General features: G+C 36.7%; 1 long non-coding RNA gene across 1 annotated transcript; it reads left to right on the forward strand.

Moving 5' to 3' along the window:
- Positions 1-3,074: 3,074 nt before the first annotated feature.
- On the forward strand, positions 3,075-17,018 carry LOC309646676. Its single transcript, XR_014255509.1, has 2 exons — positions 3,075-3,786; positions 3,846-17,018. It is a non-coding gene; the product is annotated as an uncharacterized lncRNA (long non-coding RNA).
- The last annotated feature ends 4,432 nt before the right edge of the window (positions 17,019-21,450 follow it).

Here is a 21,450-nt window from a genome sequence, read left to right on the forward strand (position 1 = left end):
TGCAGCTTAGTTTGTGATGAAGGTATGTTTTGAGTTCAGGTTTACTTGATTCTGAAACCTTTGATCTTGGCAACTAGTCAGAAATCAGCAGAGGAAAGCTGATGGGGGTCCAATGTAGGAGTGTTTTTAAGTAATACTATTCTTTATGTATTTCTGTAAGCATTTGATTAACAAAAGCAACATGAATTTAGTAAGCTATTTACCTGTATGTTTTCTTTGAATGCTTGTAGGTGTGACCCTTTCTGCTGGTGAGTGCCACTGGGAGAGAATAATAGCCGAGGAGATAACTTAAGTGCTTTACTGCTATGGAGCCAACAAGAAGGCCTAGACTAAGAGAAACTGGGATGTGTGAACACTGATGCTGCTACATAAATTAAATGTCACTCGTTAATTCAACAAAGCAGTAAAAAACTATTATAGTCCAAATAAGATTTTAGATTTAAAAAACACAAAAAAAGACAGCATAAATTCTCTGTCATTTACAAGTTCATATTCTAGTGTGTATGGCAAGAGAGGAATTAATAGGTATATAAATTAATAATTGCAATAATAAGATACATTCCATAGTAGAGGCATGGAAAAAAGTAATCTGTGCACACATAGAAGGGGTACACATAGAAGGGAGTGTTTGGTTAGAATTTCAAAAATTATTCTAGAGAAATTTATAGTTGAGTGTGAGATGGAGTCCTTCAGGTGACATGGAGAGGTGTGAGATGATGGGCATTCCAGAAAGAAGAAATAATGTGTGCAAAGGCATTGGTAGACTCTAAGTAGTTTGGTGTGGCTGAAATGTCAAGGGTCCCAGTACCCACTCATACACATCTTGGACTGTTGTAGCCAAAACACCACACCTGCCATGATTTGCCTCTCTCTCTCTCTCTCTCTCTCTCTCTCTCTCTCTGTCTCTCTCTCAGTTTACTTTATGGAATTGGCTCACCTGATTGTGGGATTGTGGGAGCTGGTGAGTGTGAAATCTGTAAGGCAGGTCAGCAGTCTAGAAATTCAGTTGAGAGTTGATGCTGCAGTATTTATCCAAAATCTGCAGCTGGGTTTCTATGTTGTGGTCTTGATGCCAAATTGCTTCTTCCTTGGGAAACCTCAGGTTTTTCTCTTAAGGCATTCAAATGATTGAATGAGGCTCACCCACATTATGGAGAGAAGAATCTGTCTATTGGTTACAAAGTCTATTGGTTACAAATCTTAATAACATCTAAAAACTATCTTCACAGTAACATCTAGACTGATGTTTGGCCAAACCCTGGGCACCATAGCCTAGCCAAGTTGACACAAAAAATTAACCATGATACTTGCTAAAGAAAAATCAGCTTCTTCCTCCTTTTTCTTACTAGTACCGAGTCCAAGTCTGGTATAGATACAGAGCATAGATCACTTACTTGAAGCCCAGATGGAAGGATTTCAAGTCTTCAGAGGACCAGGAGGGCAAACTAGACATGAGTTGGAACAGGTGTTAAATGAGTCAACTAAAAACTCATTTGGTTGCTCAGCAACCACTCAAACTCTTCCCACACTTAAACTTTCAAACAAGAACAGAACAATAAGAACAAGAACATGAAAGCAAGAACAATGCGCTTAACATAATTCAGCTATCCTTTGTGCAAATAAAAACCTACCTATTCTCTCCTCAAAAGGGAAGCTCCAAATCTCATCTGTTTCTGTATCTATTTCTGGGTAATGTTCATTTCTAAACTAGTGTAGTTACAATCACATCTTGGTATTTTGTAAGCTGTAGACTAAATTACATTGTTACCAGCAAGTAATTCATCCTACATAAATTAGCTGGAGAAAGGTATATAGGAAAAATAGAATCAATCTCTTTCTCTCTCAGAAGAAAGTAGGGTTGAGTACCTTAGTCCTCATTTCTGCAACTTTTTATGAGACTTTAGTTAATATTTGTAACTGGTCATAAGTTTATGCTATTACATGTAATGTTCTTCATCACTAGCCATTCTTAAATGAGATTACTACTCATGAATTTCTGGCCTTTTTTTTCTAATATTACCATTTTAATCTATAAAATCTTTTTTATACCACTTTTTTGAATCAAATAAATTATGCTATATAACATTTCCATTATTATTTATCCCAAAGTATTTTTTTTAATTCTATGATTTTTTTTCACTAATGAGATATTTAGAAGTAATTAAAAAAAAATTCTCCAGTGTCTTGGTAATGATTTTTTGAATATGACATCTAAAGCACAAGCAACAAAATTAAAAATAAGCAAGTGGCATTACATCAAATTAAAAAGCCTACACAAAGCAAAATAAACCATCAACAAAGTGAAAAGACAACCTATGGAATGGGAAAAATATTTGCAAACCATATGTCTGATAAGGGGTTAATATCCAAAATATATAAAGAACTCATAACACTCAATAGCAATAATAAGGACCTACTGTATAGCGCAGGGAACTCTACTCAATACTCTGTAATGACCTATATGGGAAAACAATTTAAAAAAGAGTGGATGTATAACTGATTCACTTGCTATGTGCCTGAAACTAACAAAACATTGTAAATCAACTATACTCCAATTTAAAAAAAAAGAACCAAAAAAAAGGATAAGTAAGTACTGGGGATATAATACACAACATGATGACTATAGCTAACACTGCTGTACTATATACAGAAAAGTTGTTAAGGGAGTAAACCTTAAGAGTTCTCATACAAGGAGAAATTGTTTTTCCTTTATTTTTCTTTCTTTTCTTTTTACTGTATCTTTATGAGAAAATGGATGTTAGCTGAACCTGTTGTGGTAATAATTTCACAATATATGTAAATCAAATCATCCAGCTATATGCCTTAAACTTACACAGTGATGTATGTCAGTTATTTCTCAATAAAGCTGGGGAAACTGCATATAATTAATGTACAAAATTTGGTGAATTTGGACATATGTATACACTTATGTTACCATGACCAACTTGAACATAAACATCACCTCCAAAAAAAAATTCTTCATGTACATGGGGATTTTCATTTACCTTTTTGAAACTGATTAACTGCATGTGGTTAAAGAATATGGTGGATGGTATATTTTTGAATTTTTATATTATATTATATTATAGATTATATCAGATAATTGAGAGGAACATGTTGAAAACTCTCCCTATGACCATGGATTTGTCAAATTTCCCTATAGCTCACCCAACTTTTGATTTACATATTTTGAAGTTATTTTCTTTTGATTATTATATCTTCTTAGTGAATTGAAACTTTCATCATTGTGCGGTGACCCTCTGTATTTATCTTAGTCTTCTGATGTTTTGCCTCCCTAACACCATTTCTATGTTCCTATGTAGAAAGAAGAATCCTTCTTTCTTGTGGGGAATCCATTCCATATGCTTTCGAGTGGGACAGCCTCTGCTTTCATCCTGTCCCCATTCTCAGGGATGACTTGTGTTTTCTTCCTAGATTCTTAAAAATCTCTGTACTCTTCACTATTCAGATTTGCCTTAGTGAGCTTATTGCTGTTTGCATTGCATTCATTTCCCTGTGGGTATTATTTTAGTCTTTAATTGGTTCTCTCAGTTCTGCAGTCTTACTAATTCTTTTGTTTCTTCATCTCATTTTTGAAGTCTTCTGTCACTGAATTCGTGTTGTTGTTCTTTTTAAATATTCTTCTAGTGTATAGGGCACTTGTAGGAAAAGTTCTATTTCTTTGGATATAATTGTTTCCATATAAGACTCTACATTCATTCTTTAAATAATACATTTCTTTATTTCTTTTTCTTTTGTGTGTGTGTTGACATTCTTAGAATTGAGGTTTGCCGTTTCTTTATTTCTTTTTCTTTTGTGTGTGTGTTGACATTCTTAGAATTGAGGTTTTGCCGTTTCTTTTTTCTCTTACTCATTTATAACACAAATAGTCTAATTAAGATATTCCTTCAGCTTTGATATAAAGTGGATATTTTTCCCTCTTCCAACAATTGTCTGTGACAGTTTGAGGTTCATAGCCACTTTCTCTGGCAGGAAGCATGAAGCTTCCTATCTTTTCCCAACGCAGAATGCAGCCCCAAAACTTAGCTTCTACAGAAAAAGTCAGGAAGAGGTCTATATTTTCACTCTTATTTCATCATCTCTCCCTAAAATCTGTTTCACTCCCTTACAATTCAGAGAGGGGAAAACATACTAAGTGACTTTCGTCTGTCTTATTTGTGGAGTTCCCGGGGAGAGGGGTGTAGCAGGGAGACACTTTCCTTGGAGATCTTTGTATTCCACTCCTCATAATCCTCTGCTCACCTACCAGAATTTTACTTCCTGTTAAGATTTTCTCATGCTTATTTTTTTCTTTTGCTTTGTTAATTGTCTTTTTTCTTGAGTTTTTCTCTCATTTAATATGGTCAGTATGACAGCCCCTGATGGATTTTGGTGCCTTATTAAGGGAAGATTTAATAAAATTAAGTTGTAGATGAGTATGAGAAAAATTCTGGAAGGTTCTTTGGACATATTACATACACACATATTTACAAATCACAACCTTTTCTCACAAATCTTTTCATCTGCTTTTTTTGCAGAGTGGTTGGGGGTGTGTTTTCAATGAGGTTTTCTTTAAGGTATGGCTTATTTATCTTCTTTCTTTGTTTATAATTTTTTCTCTGACGGGAGGTAAGGTTAGGAGCCTGCTGAGTCATACTGATCTTTCTGGCTGTACTGAGCTGGTACACCTTTCTTTAAACATTTGGAGCTGACATGTCAGTTTCCTCCTTGCAGGGTTTGTTGTTGCTGTGTCCCTAAGATTTGGGAGAAATGGAAAAATTAATATCCAGCTTCACCTTCTTTCTTACCCATGATTTTTAAACATGGTGTGGTTTTGACATTTATCCCAATTAAAAAATACTAACAATCTGGCACAAGAGCAAGTGGCCATTTATCTAAAGTATGCAAGTTGCAACTCTACTTAGTAGCAAAGAAAAGGAGATGAGCTTGAGGTAATGATGTGTGGCTGTTTTTCCTACTAGCACCAGGATGCTATTGGGAACAAATTGCATGTCTGAGTAAAAAGACAATTTATTAACATTCGACATTAACTTTGCTTTAAGAGAAATGCACATAGGTTTATCATGTCATTTCAGTGAGCAACCTAGTAACTGGAAGAAAAAATAGTTACCAGAACATCAAGAAAAAAAAGTAATCTGAGGATTTTTAAACAACATCTAGTAAGCATGACTATAGAGATATTCAAGCACCGAAAAGATAGTAAAATTCTCATCAAATTATACAGAATAAAACTCAGAGAAATGAAGCATACATGAAATCTTGAGAGGGTTCCAACTAGAAGAGCTAGCATTGATTTTTTTTCTAGGTGTTAGATTCACTGTCCGTATATTATTGTTCTACTTGCGAGTAATCTATTTCTCGTCTTTATTCATGTATGTACTATACTTCTCTGTGCAAACCAGTGATACAGCTTTATAAGATTCCAGTCACTCTATTTGAAATAAGAATGGAAGCAAGTAAAAAAGATAAGTTGAAGGGCAAAAGAAATATAAATAAGTTTAAGAACTCTTTAAGGTCTCAGGTATAAATACAATTCCTTTTCCATGTTCTAAAAATAAAAAGTCTTGAAAATAGGATAAACATGGGAAAATTCAAATGGATAATTATTTGCAGTAAAGGAAAATGAGTTAAAATAACTGGGAGTATTAAAGTTTATATTCTTATGTTCTCTGGATTTCTCTTGATTCTTTAATGTCTACTTTCCCACCCCCTGCCTAATCTTAGAAGAGATAGATGGGTAAGAGGAAAAAAAAAAGTGTGAGGTTTTTTCTGCCTTAATGGTAGCTAAGGAAGCAGGCCCCTATATACTACAGCCTCTGCCTGGTAGAACCCTACAAATTCACCTCGTGAGAAACTCAGTCCCCCTTCTGACTCTTTCCCTCTCTTAAACCAGAAACAAACATATTCCAAATTCTCAGTGCCATCTGGTACCCTGGCCATATCACATTGTAGATCATATTTCTGTCTCTACCATCTTCACCTGAGTTTATTTAAAATATAAAATATCATAAAGTAAACATTCAAGGCAGCCTGGAAGTGACAAAGTAAGGAACATAATGTCATATATTATATCAATATTTTCTACACTCCTATGGACCACACTCAACAGAAGAAGCTCAGACTTTCTCAAATCTTACTCTGTAAGCTTTGCCCATCATCTTATGACTCACAGTTTCACCCCTCCCAACCCCAACCTACCAGTTCCTTCCCCTGTGTTCTTTGGAGCTCATGGTCTGTCATTAGCAAAATCTGTACCCTCAGCCTCTTCTCTCAACATTCCCTTCAGCAGGGTGAGATAGCAGAACCTCTCAGTTCCCTGAGGACACGACTTCCATCACAACCTTCTCACTGGGTGATTGTTTTCTCCTGCACTGGCCCTGGCTAGAGGCAAGGTAGGCACTCTTGTTCCTCTTCTTCTAGGTCATTTCTCCTTCTCTCCACCTGAAGAATCCCAACCTCTTTAAACACAGACCAGCAGACAACAAAAACTTTGCTTGGCCAAATGTCCCTCTCCAGCTTCTGCCTCATATCTTTGTTCTCTTTTAATAAATGTTTGGGGAGACTAGTGTCTACATTTCCTGCTTCCACTACTTCACTTCTCACTCACTGAGTGTCCATCACAATCAGGCCTTTACTGCCAGCCTTTTACTGAAGTTGCTATTGTCAAAGTCAATCTCCCCGTTGACTTTACTTAGCCAACTCAATAGTCAAGTCCAATTTCTCATCTTGCTCTACCTTCTGCTTCATTCAACACAGTTGATCATTCCCTTCTTCTTGAAATCCTTTCTTCACTCAGCTTACAGGACACTAAACTCTTCTGGTTCTCACTAGATAGGCTTTTCCAATCTCCTTCTCTAGCTCCTGTTCTCTTCCTGAATTCTAGGTTTTGGAGTGACCCAAGATTTGAAATTTTTCTTCTTTCTATCTTCACTGTCTAGTTGACCACATCCAGACACCCAGCTTTGAATACCATCCATCTGCCAAAATTTTCCACCTTCATATTTCCAGACAGTCCTCTTCTCTGAATTTCTGACTAATATATCTAACTATCTACTCCATATCAACACTTATCTAAAAACCAGAACTCTTGATTCTGTCCTAAAACTCCCTTAGTCTTTCCATCTTTGTAAATGTCATTTCTCTTCCTCCATTTGCTCAGGCCTCTCCTACATTTCTTCCAATCCGTCAGCAAGTCCTGTTGGCTCTACCTTCAATCTATATCCCAAATTACCTCCATGACTACTATCATTCTTCAAGCCATTATCATTTCTCTCCTGGACTGTTGGAATAGGTTCCTAACTCACTCCCCTGCTTTTGACTTTGTCACCCTGATGTATCTTCTTCACATGAGATCCAGAGTGATAATTCTAACGTGGAAATCACACAACTTCACGGCTGAATCTTCAGTGCCTGCAGCACTTTCTGGTACATAGTCGGCACTCAAGAAATACTTGTTGAATGAATGAAAAAGAAATGTTTTTTAGGGAAAGGGGTTAAATACAATTGTTCTAGTATGTATGTATATGTTAGTTCCTTTAGTGGCCCAGTCTCCTTATCACTCATAAACTGCCTTCTTAAATTTTGGGGAAATTATTCACTCTCTGTCATTCTTCCTTACCAGATTAGTAACAGATTAGTGCCCCTGAATGTGTCATTGAGAGTAGCCTTGTGAGTTTACCACAGTGGAGAGCATGGGTGTTGATGTTCTCCCTGTTGCTGTCCACCATCCAATAAGGGAATTCACTGACATGAACCAATCCATTAATTTAAGAGGCTATACCTTCACGATACTTAAAATCACTTTTCAGGAAACAACATATTTGTGCTGCAACTCAAAGAGTCAGGCATTTAGAGCCTATAATATAAATCTAACTATAATATGCAAGGTTGGAGAGGGCTGGCAGAGGGGATTTATAGACTGGTAAGAGAACGTGTGCTGCTCCTGAAATCACACTATATACTTAACCCACCAATATACAGCATCAGTCCTAACCTTGACATTCATTATTTAGAATGTAGATATCTTAGGAGATTAGCATTCAGATTGGGTTCAGTAGTTTATCAATTTTTCTAAAGTGCACATATGACAAAATGGGAAAAACCAGAAGTCTCTCTTTTTCCTGGTAAAACTAAAGTTCTTGTCATCAATCCACTGACTAGTTAATTAACAAGAGCTGAATTAAGCTCCCAGGCCATGAAGCATTTTATTTGTCTTGGAATCCTAATCCAGTTAAATGCCAAGTCTCTGGGGAGAGACGCTATCTTGCTACACTATACTCTAGGTAAACTGTTGGGAATTAGAAAGAACAAGGGAAGCCCAGAAAGAAGAAGTAGCTTTTGGCCCAAGCACCACTTTGGCAATACTGAGCTCGATGTCTAAGCTTGTCAATCTCCATTAAGTACTAAGAAAAAGAAAGGTTGAGGAAAAAGCAATTTATGTCTCTGAAAACCCTCTTATATGTAACATAAGGCAAACCAAATTGGTATAACAATACAGGTTAGTCTTGCTCTGTTCCTTTGACCTTGCTGGAACGAATGGGAAAAAATAACAGAAAGCTGCGGCCTTTTCACTAAATGTATTTTAAGATCATGAACTACTTCAGTATGTAAGAGAAAAGCATAACACTTTTCAGTGTGAAACAACAGGTGCCAAGATTTTATGGCTTCAGGGTCAGCATCCTGAAGAAAATTTAGTCACAAAAAAGAGCAGAAAATTTAGTCTATAATTAGCGCTCTAACTTCTAATATTTTTGGCTTTATCTGATGCCAGGAGGCCCCTGGTTAACTATGGCAGGTCTAGTATTCAGAAAGAAGCAGAGCCAAGGCTGGTGTTCTGTGCAGTACTAATAGCTGTTCCCATTAAATAGCTTTGGGATGTTTCATTGGGGATGCCAACGTTAATTGCTGCTGAACTTGATGCCAATCTAGTGATATTTAAAAGGCTCAAGAACACTAATCATTAGAAAAATGCAAATCAAAACCACAATGAGGTATCACCTCACACTGTTCAGAATGGCCATCATCAAAAATCTACAAACAATAAATGCTGGAGAGGGTGTGGAGAAAAGGGAGCCCTCTTGCACTGTTGGTGGGAATGTAAATTGATACAGCCACTATGGAGAACAGTATGGAGGTTCCTTAAAAAACTAAAAATAGAACTCCCATACAACCCAGCAATCCCACTACTGGGCATATACACTGAGAAAACCATAATTCAAAAAGAGACATGTACCACAATGTTCATTGCAGCACTATTTACAATAGCCAGGACATGGAAGCAACCTAAGTGTCCATCAACAGATGAATGGGTAAAGAAGATGTGGTACATATATACAGTGGAATATTACTCAACCATAAAAGGAAACAAAATTGAGTTATTTGTAGAATTGTAGTTATTTGTAGGTGGATGGACCTAGAGTCCGTCATAGAGAATGAAGTAAGTCAGAAAGAGAAAAGCAAATACTGTGTGTTAACACATATATATGGAATCTAAAAAAAAAAAAAAATGGCTCTGATGAACTTAGGGGCAGGACAGGAATAAAGACACAGACGTAGAGAATAGACTTGAGGACGTGGGGGCGGGGGTTAGGGGAAGCTGGGACAAAGTGAGAGAGTGGCACTGACATATATACACTACCAAATGTAAAATAGATAGCTAGTGGGAAGCAGCTTCATAGCACAGGGAGATCAGCTCGGTGCTTTGTGACCACTTAGAGGGGTGGGATAAGGAGGGTGGGAGGGAGGGGATATGGGGATATATGTATACATATAGCTGATTCACTTTGTTATACATCAGAAATCAACACAACATTGGGAAGCAACTATACTCCAATAAAGATGTAAAAATAAATAAATAAATAAATACCAAAAAAAAAAAAAAAAAACACCACCAACAACAAAACTGAATCACTGTGCTGTACACCTGACACTAATTGTAAATCAATTCTACTTCATTTTAAAAATAAATAAATAAAATAAAAATAAAAAGTTAAAAAAATTAATAAATAAAAGGCTTGCTTTGCTTCAATACCTTTCACCTTCCTTGAGTCACAGTTAAGGATGACACATTTGTGTATCAGGTGCAGGTGAGTGGAGGTTTATGCTAGTTAGGAATTTATTGAGGGAATTTAAAGTCTTTCAAAATCTACACTCTTTGCTTAAAGAGATTCATGTTCAATCCAGTGGCAGAAATCATGAATATAATCAATTATTGAAAAGAGAAGGTAGCGTGTTGCTGAAAAATGAAAAGAGAAATAATAAAATCAGGGGAGTCCTGTGATAAGGCAAAGGACTGCTCCCAGGGCCCAGACCCAGCAATGAAAGGGATTATTATTAGTGAGCGTGAGACCAGGCCAAAGGCTCTTTGCTCACGATCTGGCAGAGGTAGAGAAAGACTGGGACAAAGACTGAGGCAGCAGAGGATGCATTGGACTTAGTAAGGGTGACATGTAAATGTAAGTTAAGCCACATGCTTGTTTGTGCAGAAAGTAAAGCACAGATAAAACTATGGAAACAAAACTTAGTATTTTGCCCCAAACAGAAAGTTAATATTAGATTTATCCTTGCCAAGTGCAAGATAGCAGAGGACAGCTCAAAAACAGACTGAAACATATAATTTGATTAAAGGAAGTGAACACAGGATCCTTTCTTTGAGCTTAGACCCTACACATGCCAAGGAAAACGATATCCCCAATTCCATGACTCATATTGAAGAGGACTCAGAGGGTTGTATTTGTACGCTGGCTTTGAATCTGCAAATGAAATTTTCTTTTAAGTAAAGAATAAACAAACCATTTCAAAGAGCATTTTGTCTGTTTCCCTGAAGTGTGTTAAAGATTCCAAGTATAAAAAGAATGGAAGATTTTTGTTTCCTAATTTAAGGAGTCAGAACAGCTTCACTGATCTTTGCATGTGAATCTTTGAAGTAGACAGTAATCTTATGATATTCTTTCCATCTTTCACATGGGAAATCTCTGGCAATGAGTTAACGGGCCTCTGAACCTCAACAATAGTCTAATATTTATAGCACTACAAGGATCTACTGACATAAACTTAGGGATCTTGTTAGCTAAGGCATGTGGCACTTAAAATACATTTTAAAGATGCAGATGATGAAAGCATTTGGTTCTTTTGCTGGGCATATGTCTTGAAAGACTGAAATAGGAATTAATTTTAATATTTGAGAGATGACTTAATTTTATCTGGGCTTTCCCCCAAACAAACAACTTCTAGCAATGATGTTATAAATATGCACAAAGTCTTCAGCCTGAATAAAAGATTACCATCTTCTGTCCCATGGGAAAAGTAAAAACTTTTCTGGATACCACTATAAATAGTGCTATGCTTAGGAATATATTGATGTATATTCTACATGCCTAAGAGTATACTGAAGAAGGAATGCATTTATCTTGACAATATTACGTTAGTGCTGAAGAAGATGAAACTATACTGTATCCACACATTTGCTAAAAGTCTTAGTCAATTCTTGCTTTGGATATTTTCTAGTTAATAATTTTGATAATACTGACACCAGATAGATGGTATCTTTCTTTTCCCCACTTTGAAATGCAAATGTACGTCTTCCCATTACTAAGTGTGCTGTTTTAGACAAGTCAATGTATCTTGGCATCTTCATTCTTAAACAAGGATATCACTTATCCCATAGTGTTGTTGTGAGGGTTAATTGAAAAAATGTGCATATAGCAGGGATTGAAGCTGAGACTCACATGGGATTTTATGTGCTTAGACAACTCCACTTCATTAGATCTTAGATCCATCTTAACTCCACCTTAGATCTTCTTTGCATTCTACAGAGTCAGTCTATTTTAATAGTCTGAGAACATCCCAGATTTGGTTTTAACCTGTCTTTGGTGTAAGACCACTCAGACTGCTGGGAAAGAACTTAAACTTATCCATTGCTACAATTTGGCTTTGGGCATATGTAGACACAACTGATTTATTCATCGGGGTGGGGAAAAGGAGATAAAGGCATGGTGCCTAGTTAACAGGCAGAGATAGCACAGCCTTTTAGAGAAGGTTCTTATGAATGAAGAAGTTCAATGGGTAAGATCCCCCGGCCTTCTGGGGTACCCTGAATGTGGCTGAGCAAGCTCTACCTTGGTCCCAGAGAAAGTCCTAAGGCAGTGGCCAGAAAAATGTGGATACTTGATGTAGAAAGCTGTCAGAATACAGGGAAATGTCAAAGAACAGGAAATGCAACTGCAAGTGAACTTAGAGGTGGATCTAGAGGATATGGGAAGAGAGTCTTTGATTCCAAGGGTACCATAGATTCACCAGCAAGCAAGTACCAAATTGTGGGAACACTCCATCCTCTAGAGGACTCTGACAGCTTACTTGGCTGCAGACAACGGTGTAGAAGGTTGACGAGGACAGCAGTGAATGCAGAGCCACAAGCAATGCTTACCTGTCCTCTTCAGAGACTCCAGGAGGGATATAAGAATAAGGAGTGACAGCTGTAATATATCATTAAGTGGACCCAAGTTCAAACTATTTAAAATGACTGGGCCTAGAATCCTACAGTAGGTTACATTTGGATTACTTGTGTAAGGGCCAGTGGGAATTCCTGGTGATAACTGTGGAAAGAGCTCTTAGAAAAAGTCTAGATTCTTTTAGTATCATAGCTTAGTGTTTCCTTATAAATGTGATTACCCAAGGCAATCTTCAGATTCAATGCAATCCCTATCAAAATTCCAATGGCACTTTTCACAGACCTAGAACAAAGAATTTTAAAATTGTATGGAAACACAAAATACCCTGAATAGCCAAAACAGTCTTGATAAAGAAGAACAGAGCTGGAGGAATCACACTCCCTGACTTCATACTATACTATAGTACAAAGCTACAGTAATCAAAACTGTATAGTGTCTATGTCAATCCCAATCTCCCAGTTTATCCCTCCCCCCCCATCCCCTGGTAACCATAAGTTTGTTTTCTACATCCGTGACTCTATTTCTGCTTTGTAAATAAGTTTATTTGTACCCGTTTTTTTAGATTCCACATATAAGTGATATCATATGATATTTGTCTTTCTGTGTCTGACTTACTTCACTCAGTATGATAATCTCTAGGTCCATCCATGTGGCTGCAAATGGCATTATTTTGTTCTTTTTTGTGGCTGAGTAATATTTCATTGTATATACGTACCACACCTTCTTTATCATCTACACACTACCGTATATAAAATAGATAACTAAGAAGAACCTGCTGTATAGCACAGGGAACTTTACTCAATACTCTGTAATGGCCTATATGGGAAAAGAGTCTAAAAAAAAAAGAGCGGATATATGTATATGTACAACAGATTTACTTTGCTATACACCTGAAACTAATACAACATTGTAAATCAACTATACTCCAATAAAAATTTAAAAAATAAAAATAAAATATTCTTGATGTTTATGTATGGATCTCAAGGTAAGATTCCGTATTATAGGTCTATTTAGAAATAGAGACTTTGTGAGAATAAAAAAGTATACCTCTCTTCAAAAAACAAACAAACAAACAAACAAAAAGAAAACCAAATGGTACTGGCATGAAAACAGACACTCAGATCAATGGAAGAGAATAGAGAGCCCAGAAGTAAACCCACACATTTATGGTCAATTAATCTACAACAAAGGAGGCAAGAATATACAAGGGAGAAAAGACAGTCTCTTCAATAAGTGCTTCTGGGAAAACTGGACAGCTACATGTAAAAGAATGAAATTAGAACATTCTCTAACACCACACACAAAAATAAACTCAAAATGGATTAACAATCTAAATGTAAGACCAGATACTATAAAGCTCCTAGAGGAAAACATAGGCAGAACACTCTGACATAAATTGCAGCAAAATTTTTTGGATCTGTCTCCTAAAATAAAGGAGATAAAAACAAAAATAAAGAAATGGGACCTAATTGAACTTAAAAGCTTTTGCACAGCAAAGGAAACCGTTGACAGAATGAAAAGACAACCTACTGAATGGGAGGAAATACTTGTAAATGATATGACTGATAAGGGGTTAATATAGAACGTATATAAACAGCTCATACAACTTAACCTCAAAAAAACAACCAACCTGAATAAAAAATGGGCAGAAGAACTGAATAGATATTTTTCCAAAGCGGAAATGCAGATGACCAACAGGCACATGAAAGGATGTTCAATATCACTAATCATCAGGGAAATGCAAATCAAAACTATGAGATATCATCTCATACCTGTCCAAATAGCTATCATCAAAAAGAACACAAATAACAAATGTCGGTGAAGATGTGGAGAAAAGGGAACCCTCGTACACTGTTGTTGGGAATGTAAATTGGTGCAGCCACTGTGGAAAACGGTATGGAGGTTTCTCAAAAACTGAAAATAGAACTACCATATGACCCAGCAATTCCACACCTGGGTATAAATCTGAAAAAAAACAAAACACGAATTCAAAAGGATACATGTACCCTAATGTTCATAGCAGCACTATTTACAATTGTCAAGCTATGATAGCAACACAAATGTCCATCAGCAGATGAATGGATAAAGAAGATCTGGTATATATATACACACACACACAATGGAAAACTACTCAGCCATAAAAAAAAGGAAATTTTGCCATTTGCAGGAACATGGATGGACTTGGAGGGCATTATGCCACGTGAAATAAGTCAGACAGAGAAAAACAAATACTGTATGAAATCAAAAATATGTGGAATCTAAAAAATACAAAAACTAGTGAATATAACAAAAAAAGAAGCAGACTCACATATATAGAGAACAAACTAGTGGTTCCCAGTGTGTGTGTGGAGGGATATCGGGATGGGGGAGAGGGAGGTTCAAACTATTGCGTGTAAGATAGGCTGCAAGGATATATTGTACAACACAGGGAATATGGCCAATATTTTGTAATAACTGTAAATGGAGTGTAACCTTTAAAAATTGTATTTAAAAAATAAAAATAAACACACAATGAAATGAACAGTAGCACAGGAGGTAGTGGGGGTATGAAACCCAAACAGCTCTGGGGTGCTGAGGGCAGCTAAGAAATGGAGCAATTCTTTACTTGATTACCAGAATAGTAGCAACCTTACCTGTGTATATATTTCTTCTGAGGAATGCCAAGCATTTTAAAAAAGAGAATCCTGACTCATCACGCAGAAGCACAAGAACACACACTAAAAGTAGTGGTGTGGCTCTGCAGTGGGTGACAGTGGGGTTTGCTTTTCAAATAGAACATTAATCTACGGAGAGAATACCATTATCTTCTCGCTAGAGGACGCTGTCAGCTCAGGAGGATCTTCCTTTCAGGTGATTGATAGGTAACAGAGGAGACAAAAGGCAGGGAAGGAGAAGGACGTGGATTTGGAGGGAGGTGGTACTGTTTCTGTAAACATTTCTCCTCACTTTTATTAATGGAAATTAACATACACTCTGGTTTCCTCAAGGTCTAGATCACATTGACTTTAGCCAAGGAGCAAACCCATAAGATATCTTTACAAAGTCCTCAGTCTTATTTGGGCTTTGATTTGAGGAAAGCTGTTCTCCACATCAGCCTGGATTTGCCTAACCTCCTGTTGCCATGGCCTCAGAGGAAGGTCAATTGCTGAGAAAGTTCACTAAGGACAGTAAGACACCTTCTGCAGAGTGCGATGTTTGGGATCTTGATACTCCCCACAGCTGGATTCACTGGCTGTTTCTGCACAAGTGACCATAGTGAAACTGAGTGTCTCTCCTGGCCTGAGCTGCAAAGACTGGACCATCTCTCTGTTTCCATGCACAATGGCTCCTTCAGAAGACAGAGGGAGAGGATGCATCTCCCCACCACAATGAATTCTGGTCAACTCCAAGTGAACCTACATACCCCATTAAAATAAAGTTGATTGAACAAATCATTGCTGGATGGCAATTGAAACTATAATCATTAAATGCTATGATTTAACATTTTTGTAAAAAATAATGTGAAAGTAAAAGGAGAAAAGAAGATTTAAAAAAACCCTGGGCATATGTAATATTTATAAGATTGTAAAATTTAGTCTGACTAATATTTTCATTATATTCTAACATATATTCTAACATATATTCATGTTACAAAAATATTCCTAATATATTCTGATTAAGAAATTTTTCTATTATTTTTGACTCAACTTTCCAGCTTCAAAAGGAGATTTCTAAAACCTTTGATTCTACTTTTGATGTTTTGATAGTTTCTGCAACCTCTGTTGGTCCTATTATCTATGACACTTTACTGAAAATAGCATTGTTGAATTTTTTAATAGCAGCAGGTGTGCATAATGCTTACTTTAATGTTCTTGCCTTGTGTCTTTACATGTTACCCCAAATCTTCAATGGCTTGATTATTGTAAAATGTACAGTAACAACTCTTAGAAACACCTAAACATTTTGGCACTATGTTTTTTGTTTTTTATTTTAAGTCTTTAAAGTTTTAATGAAGTTGATATTCTTGAACAGAATTAGAAAAACAATTTGCAGGAAATGAGGCAGTCTGTATTTGAGGAAGCAATAGGAATATTTTAGAAGATCTTTAGACACTAAAGCTTTGTCTCATACAATTAGTAAAAAACTATTGCTTTTAGTCTTGTTGAGAGCATATTTTTACATAGGTATTACAGTGTTGATTTGGTTTGAAAAATTTGTTAATAGTAATTAGTCTTTTCTTGTCTCTTTCTTGAGTACTTTGTCATAATGTATATTCTCTATGACTTCTTTCTAGAATTATTATAGATTTTATGAGAGCTCTCATAAACAGTCTCATAAAACATAGGAGAGCAAGTTAATATACTACATTTCGAATTCTATCTGATGGCCTACCCATCAAGCTATAGAGCTTTACTTGTTTTTTGTTTTTTTTAACATCTTTATTGGAGTATAATTTTTTACAATGTTGTGTTAGTTTCTGCTTTATAACAAAGTGAATCAGTTATACATATACATATATCCACATATCTCTTCTCTCTTGCGTCTCCCTCCCTCCCACCCTCCCTATCCCACCTCTCTAGGTGGTCACAAAGCAACGAGCTGATCTCCCTGTGCTATGTGGCTGCTTCCCACTAGCTATCTATTTTACATTTGGTACTGTATATATGTCCATGCCATTTTCTCACTTTGTCCCAGCTTACACTTCCCCCTCCCTGTATCCTCAAGTCCATTCTCCAGTAGGTCTGAGTCTTTATTCCCATCTTGCCCCTAGGTTCTTCATGACCTTTTTTTTTTTTTTTTAAAGATTCCATATATATGTGTTAGCATATGGTATTTTTCTCTTTCTGACTTACTTCAGTCTGTATGACAGACTCTAGGTCCATCCACTTCACTACAAATAACTCAATTTCGTTTCTTTTTATGGCTGAGTAATATTCCATTGTATATATGTGCCACATCTTCTTTACCCATTCATCTGTCGATGGACACTTAGGTTACTTCCATGTCCTGGCTATTGTAAGTAGTGCTGCAATGAACTTTGGGGTGCATGTGTCTTTTTAAATTATGGTTTTCTCAGGGTATATGCCCAGTAGTGGGATTGCTGGGTCGTATGGGAGTTCTATTTTTAGTTTTTTAAGGAACCTCCATACTGTTCTCCATAGTGGCTGTATCAATTTACATTCCCACCAACAGTGCAAGAGGGTTCCCTTTTCTCCACACCCTCTCCAGCATTTATTGTTTGTAAATATTTTGATGATGGCCATTCTGACTGGTGTGAGATCATATCTCATTGTAGTTTTGATTTGCATTTCTCTAATGATTAATGATGTTGAGCATTCTTTCATGTGTTTGTTGGCAATCTGTATATCTTCTTTGGAGAAATGTCTATTTAGGTCTTCTGCCCATTTTTGGATTGGGTTGTTTGTTTTTTTGATATTGAGCTGCATGAGCTGCTTGTAAATTTTGGAGATTAACCCTTTGTCAGTTGCTTCATTTGCAAATATTTTCTCCCATTCTGAAGGTTGTCTTTTGGTCTTGTTTATGGTTTCCTTTGCTGTGCAAAAGCTTTTAAGTTTCTTTAGGTCCCATTTGTTTATTTTTGTTTTTCTTTCCATTTCTCTAGGAGGTGGGTCAAAAAGGATCTTGCTGTGATTTATGTCATAGAGTGTTCTGCCTATGTTTTCCTCTAAGAGTTTTATAGTGTCTGGCCTTACATTTAGGTCTTTAATCCATTTGGAGTTTATTTTTGTGTATGGTGTTAGGGAGGATTCTAATTTCATTCTTTTACATGTAGCTGTCCAGTTTTCCCAGCACCACTTATTGAAGAGACTCTCTTTTCTCCATTGTATATCCTTGCCTCCTCTATTATAAATTAGTTTACCATAAGTGCATGGGTTTATCTTTGGGCTTTCTATTCTGTTCCATTGATCTATATTTCTGTTTTTGTGGCACTATGTTTTATCTCGAGTGAGCAAGAGCCATGGTAATCAGTCTCACTGTGACTACTGTCACGGATTCTACCCTGAGGCACTGGTAAGTGCAGAAGCAGTCTTGTTTACTGTGAAGTTTCTCTCGCCTGTCTATTCTATAGACATGACTGAATATTAAAAGAAAAAAAAGTCTGTGGGTTCTTTAAATAATCTTTAAGCTTCAATATATATAAATTTATTGGGTAGTCATTTCAGTATCAGTTTCTGTGAAAAGACATTTTCAAAGATGAAGCATGTAAAATTCCATTTCAGATCAGCTTTAATAAATAAACATTTGCAATCATTTTGATGTTAGAGAACACTAATTTAAATCCCAATTAAGAGAATGTTATCCCCTTCCCAATAACTACTTTCCTTTCATTAGTGTACCTGTATTTTCAATTGGTTTTCAATTATCAATATATTTTGAATTCTGTCAGTAAAAATTTTGTGAAATTTTGTCATCTCTCTTGTTATAAAAGTTCCTACATAATATCCTTGATTTTGCCTCTAGTCCTGCAAAACCTAAAATATTTACTATCTGACACTTTACAGAAAAAATTGTGCTGACCTCTGTTTTAAGGAAATTGTCCTAATTGTAGGAGGGAGAATGGATTGTAGGATGGTGAGGGGTTGGGTGAGCGTGCTATTGCAGGTGTCCAGGTAAGAGAAGATGGTGTTTAGAAATGGGCAGGAGTGTCAGAGTGGTCCTCTGCCTTAAAGGAGAGTGTTGAACCTTTTCAACGTACCCTTGACAAGAGTGGTCAGGGATGGAAGTCACATTCCCCTGATCCCCAAATGCAGTTTCAAAACAACCACTACTAGAAACTGGGGTTGATGATTGACAACACATATTGATTGATACTTTTATCAGGTACTATTATCAGAGTAGTACATGTATCAATTTATTCAGTCGTCATAATGACTCTATGTGTTAGGAGCTATTTTATCTCTGTTTTGCAGACGCAGTCTGAGTTACAGAGAAATTTTAAAACTTGCCCAGTGTCACAGGACTGGTAAATAGAGGCACTGGGATTTGAACTGAAGCAGTCTGGCACATGTGCTTCTTTCTTTTACTACTACACTGCCTCATCCATAAGGAAGGGAAGCAGCTAGCTCAGCTCATGGCTGCATATCTGCTGAGACAGTACATATGCTTGTTGTTCTGCCCCCCATACCTAGTAGAACGGGGGAAAGGAGTAGGGAGGAGATGGCAGGGTGGATTCTCAATGCTTCGTGTGGCAAGGATGGAGGGGTTAGGTAGACCCTGTGGAAGGAAGTCGGGCTGCAGCTATTGTGTGAGTACCTGATGGCAGAGAGCTGCCTGCTGAGATAGAGCTCCAAAAAGCAAGAGGTGGGGAGAGAAGATGGGGGAGGTGAAGCTGCAGAGTATCCTTTATATCAGCCAACTGTACCTTGTGGAGACTTTTATACATTTATCTGAAGAACCTACACATGCACCCCTTGGTGTGTGTGGGGCGGTGGAGCAATGCTAGGACACCTGCTACACAGAAGACAGTGACAGCCAAGAGATGTGTTTAGTAACAGAGGTATATTTTAAAGGATCTCCTTTTCTCTAATGTTTCCTACTTTAGCCCAGCCCTAACATTGCTAGAGATGTAATAAAAGCGAAATTGTATGTATGTGGGGGGAAGTGGCAAACTGGAGGGGAGCAGAGACAGAATGAGGGCAAGAGAAGACGGGACAGATAAGTCCAGCCTACTCCTCACCTTAGTTGCTTCACATTGTCCTGAGCCTGCTTAAGCTGAGAGAAAGTTCAAGTTTCTCTCCTACATAGGCATCACATACTTAGAGAATGTGAATCAGTTTTACTGTGGAATAATGCCAGAAAATAGATCTGATTATACAGAGATGCTAAAAAAGCATTTCATTAAACAAGTTGGGCAGAACATGTTTTGTGGTAGTATTGACTACATGTCATGTTATATAAATTCCTTTGCAAATAAATTTACCTTAATTTTAAAAACTCTTCTTTGAAAACTGGTGGTTCTATTCACTGTATACAATGTAGTTTCCCATTTCACCCTCAATTTCAATCTGTGATGAACCCCAAGTCATGCAGACAAAGGTAAAGTGAAATGAAACAGCCTGATTCATGATAAAGAACTGTTCGTCTTAGAATCTGAGAGAACTGTCTGTGTCCGTGTAGGACTTGAAGATTATTATATTATTATTATGCCGTTTAATTTATTTGCCAAAGCAATTACATCATCAATAAAATAGGGAAAATTGGAGGTGTCCTCTTAATATTCAAAAAGCCAAACTCTCTCAGTCTCAAATTTCATCCATTCAAGCAATGTAAGAATAGCATAAAGAGTATATTCATTCACTTATTCAACAACATTTTATTAAGTGCCTATTATGTACCAGGCTCTGTTTTAGGCACTGGCAATTCAATAGTGAAGAAAATAAACAAAATTCCTTTCTCTCATAGAGCTTATATTTAGTATATATGAAAGTGGGTGGTTAGGCAGAGGAAGATAGAGAAGAGACAGACAATAAAAAAAGTAAGTAAATGATATGCTAGAAGATGACAGGTGTTATGGGGAAAAATAAAGAAAGGTTGGGAGATGAGAGCTATGTAGAAAAGTGGTTTGCAATTTTAAAAAGGGTTCTTCCAATTAATATATGTGTAAGATTACTTTTTATATGGCAAAACATCATACAAAGGCTAGGGTATTTTTTAGTGGTTTAAACACAACATAGGCATCTGTTTTTCAAGGTGGGAATATGTAATTTTGTAATGAAGAATGTACAAAGGGACAGAATAACCTGCTTAAGCATTGTGTACTCATCAAGCATCTCTGAACCCTGGTCCATAATGTCTTCTAGTGAAGCAATAAAACTCTTGCATTGGAAGCGGATGCCTTTATGGTTCTTGTAAAAGATTTAAGGAACAGTTCAGAATGGAAGACTAAAGTAAGATATATTTATCTCTATACCGGTTTTCAAAAGCATCCTGGTACCAAGTCATCTGTTTATCCATTCATCCATCCATCCATCAACCCATT

Source organism: Balaenoptera physalus, assembly GCF_965194825.1.
Source record: "Balaenoptera physalus genome assembly, chromosome: 1".
Lineage (NCBI taxonomy): Eukaryota > Metazoa > Chordata > Mammalia > Artiodactyla > Balaenopteridae > Balaenoptera > Balaenoptera physalus.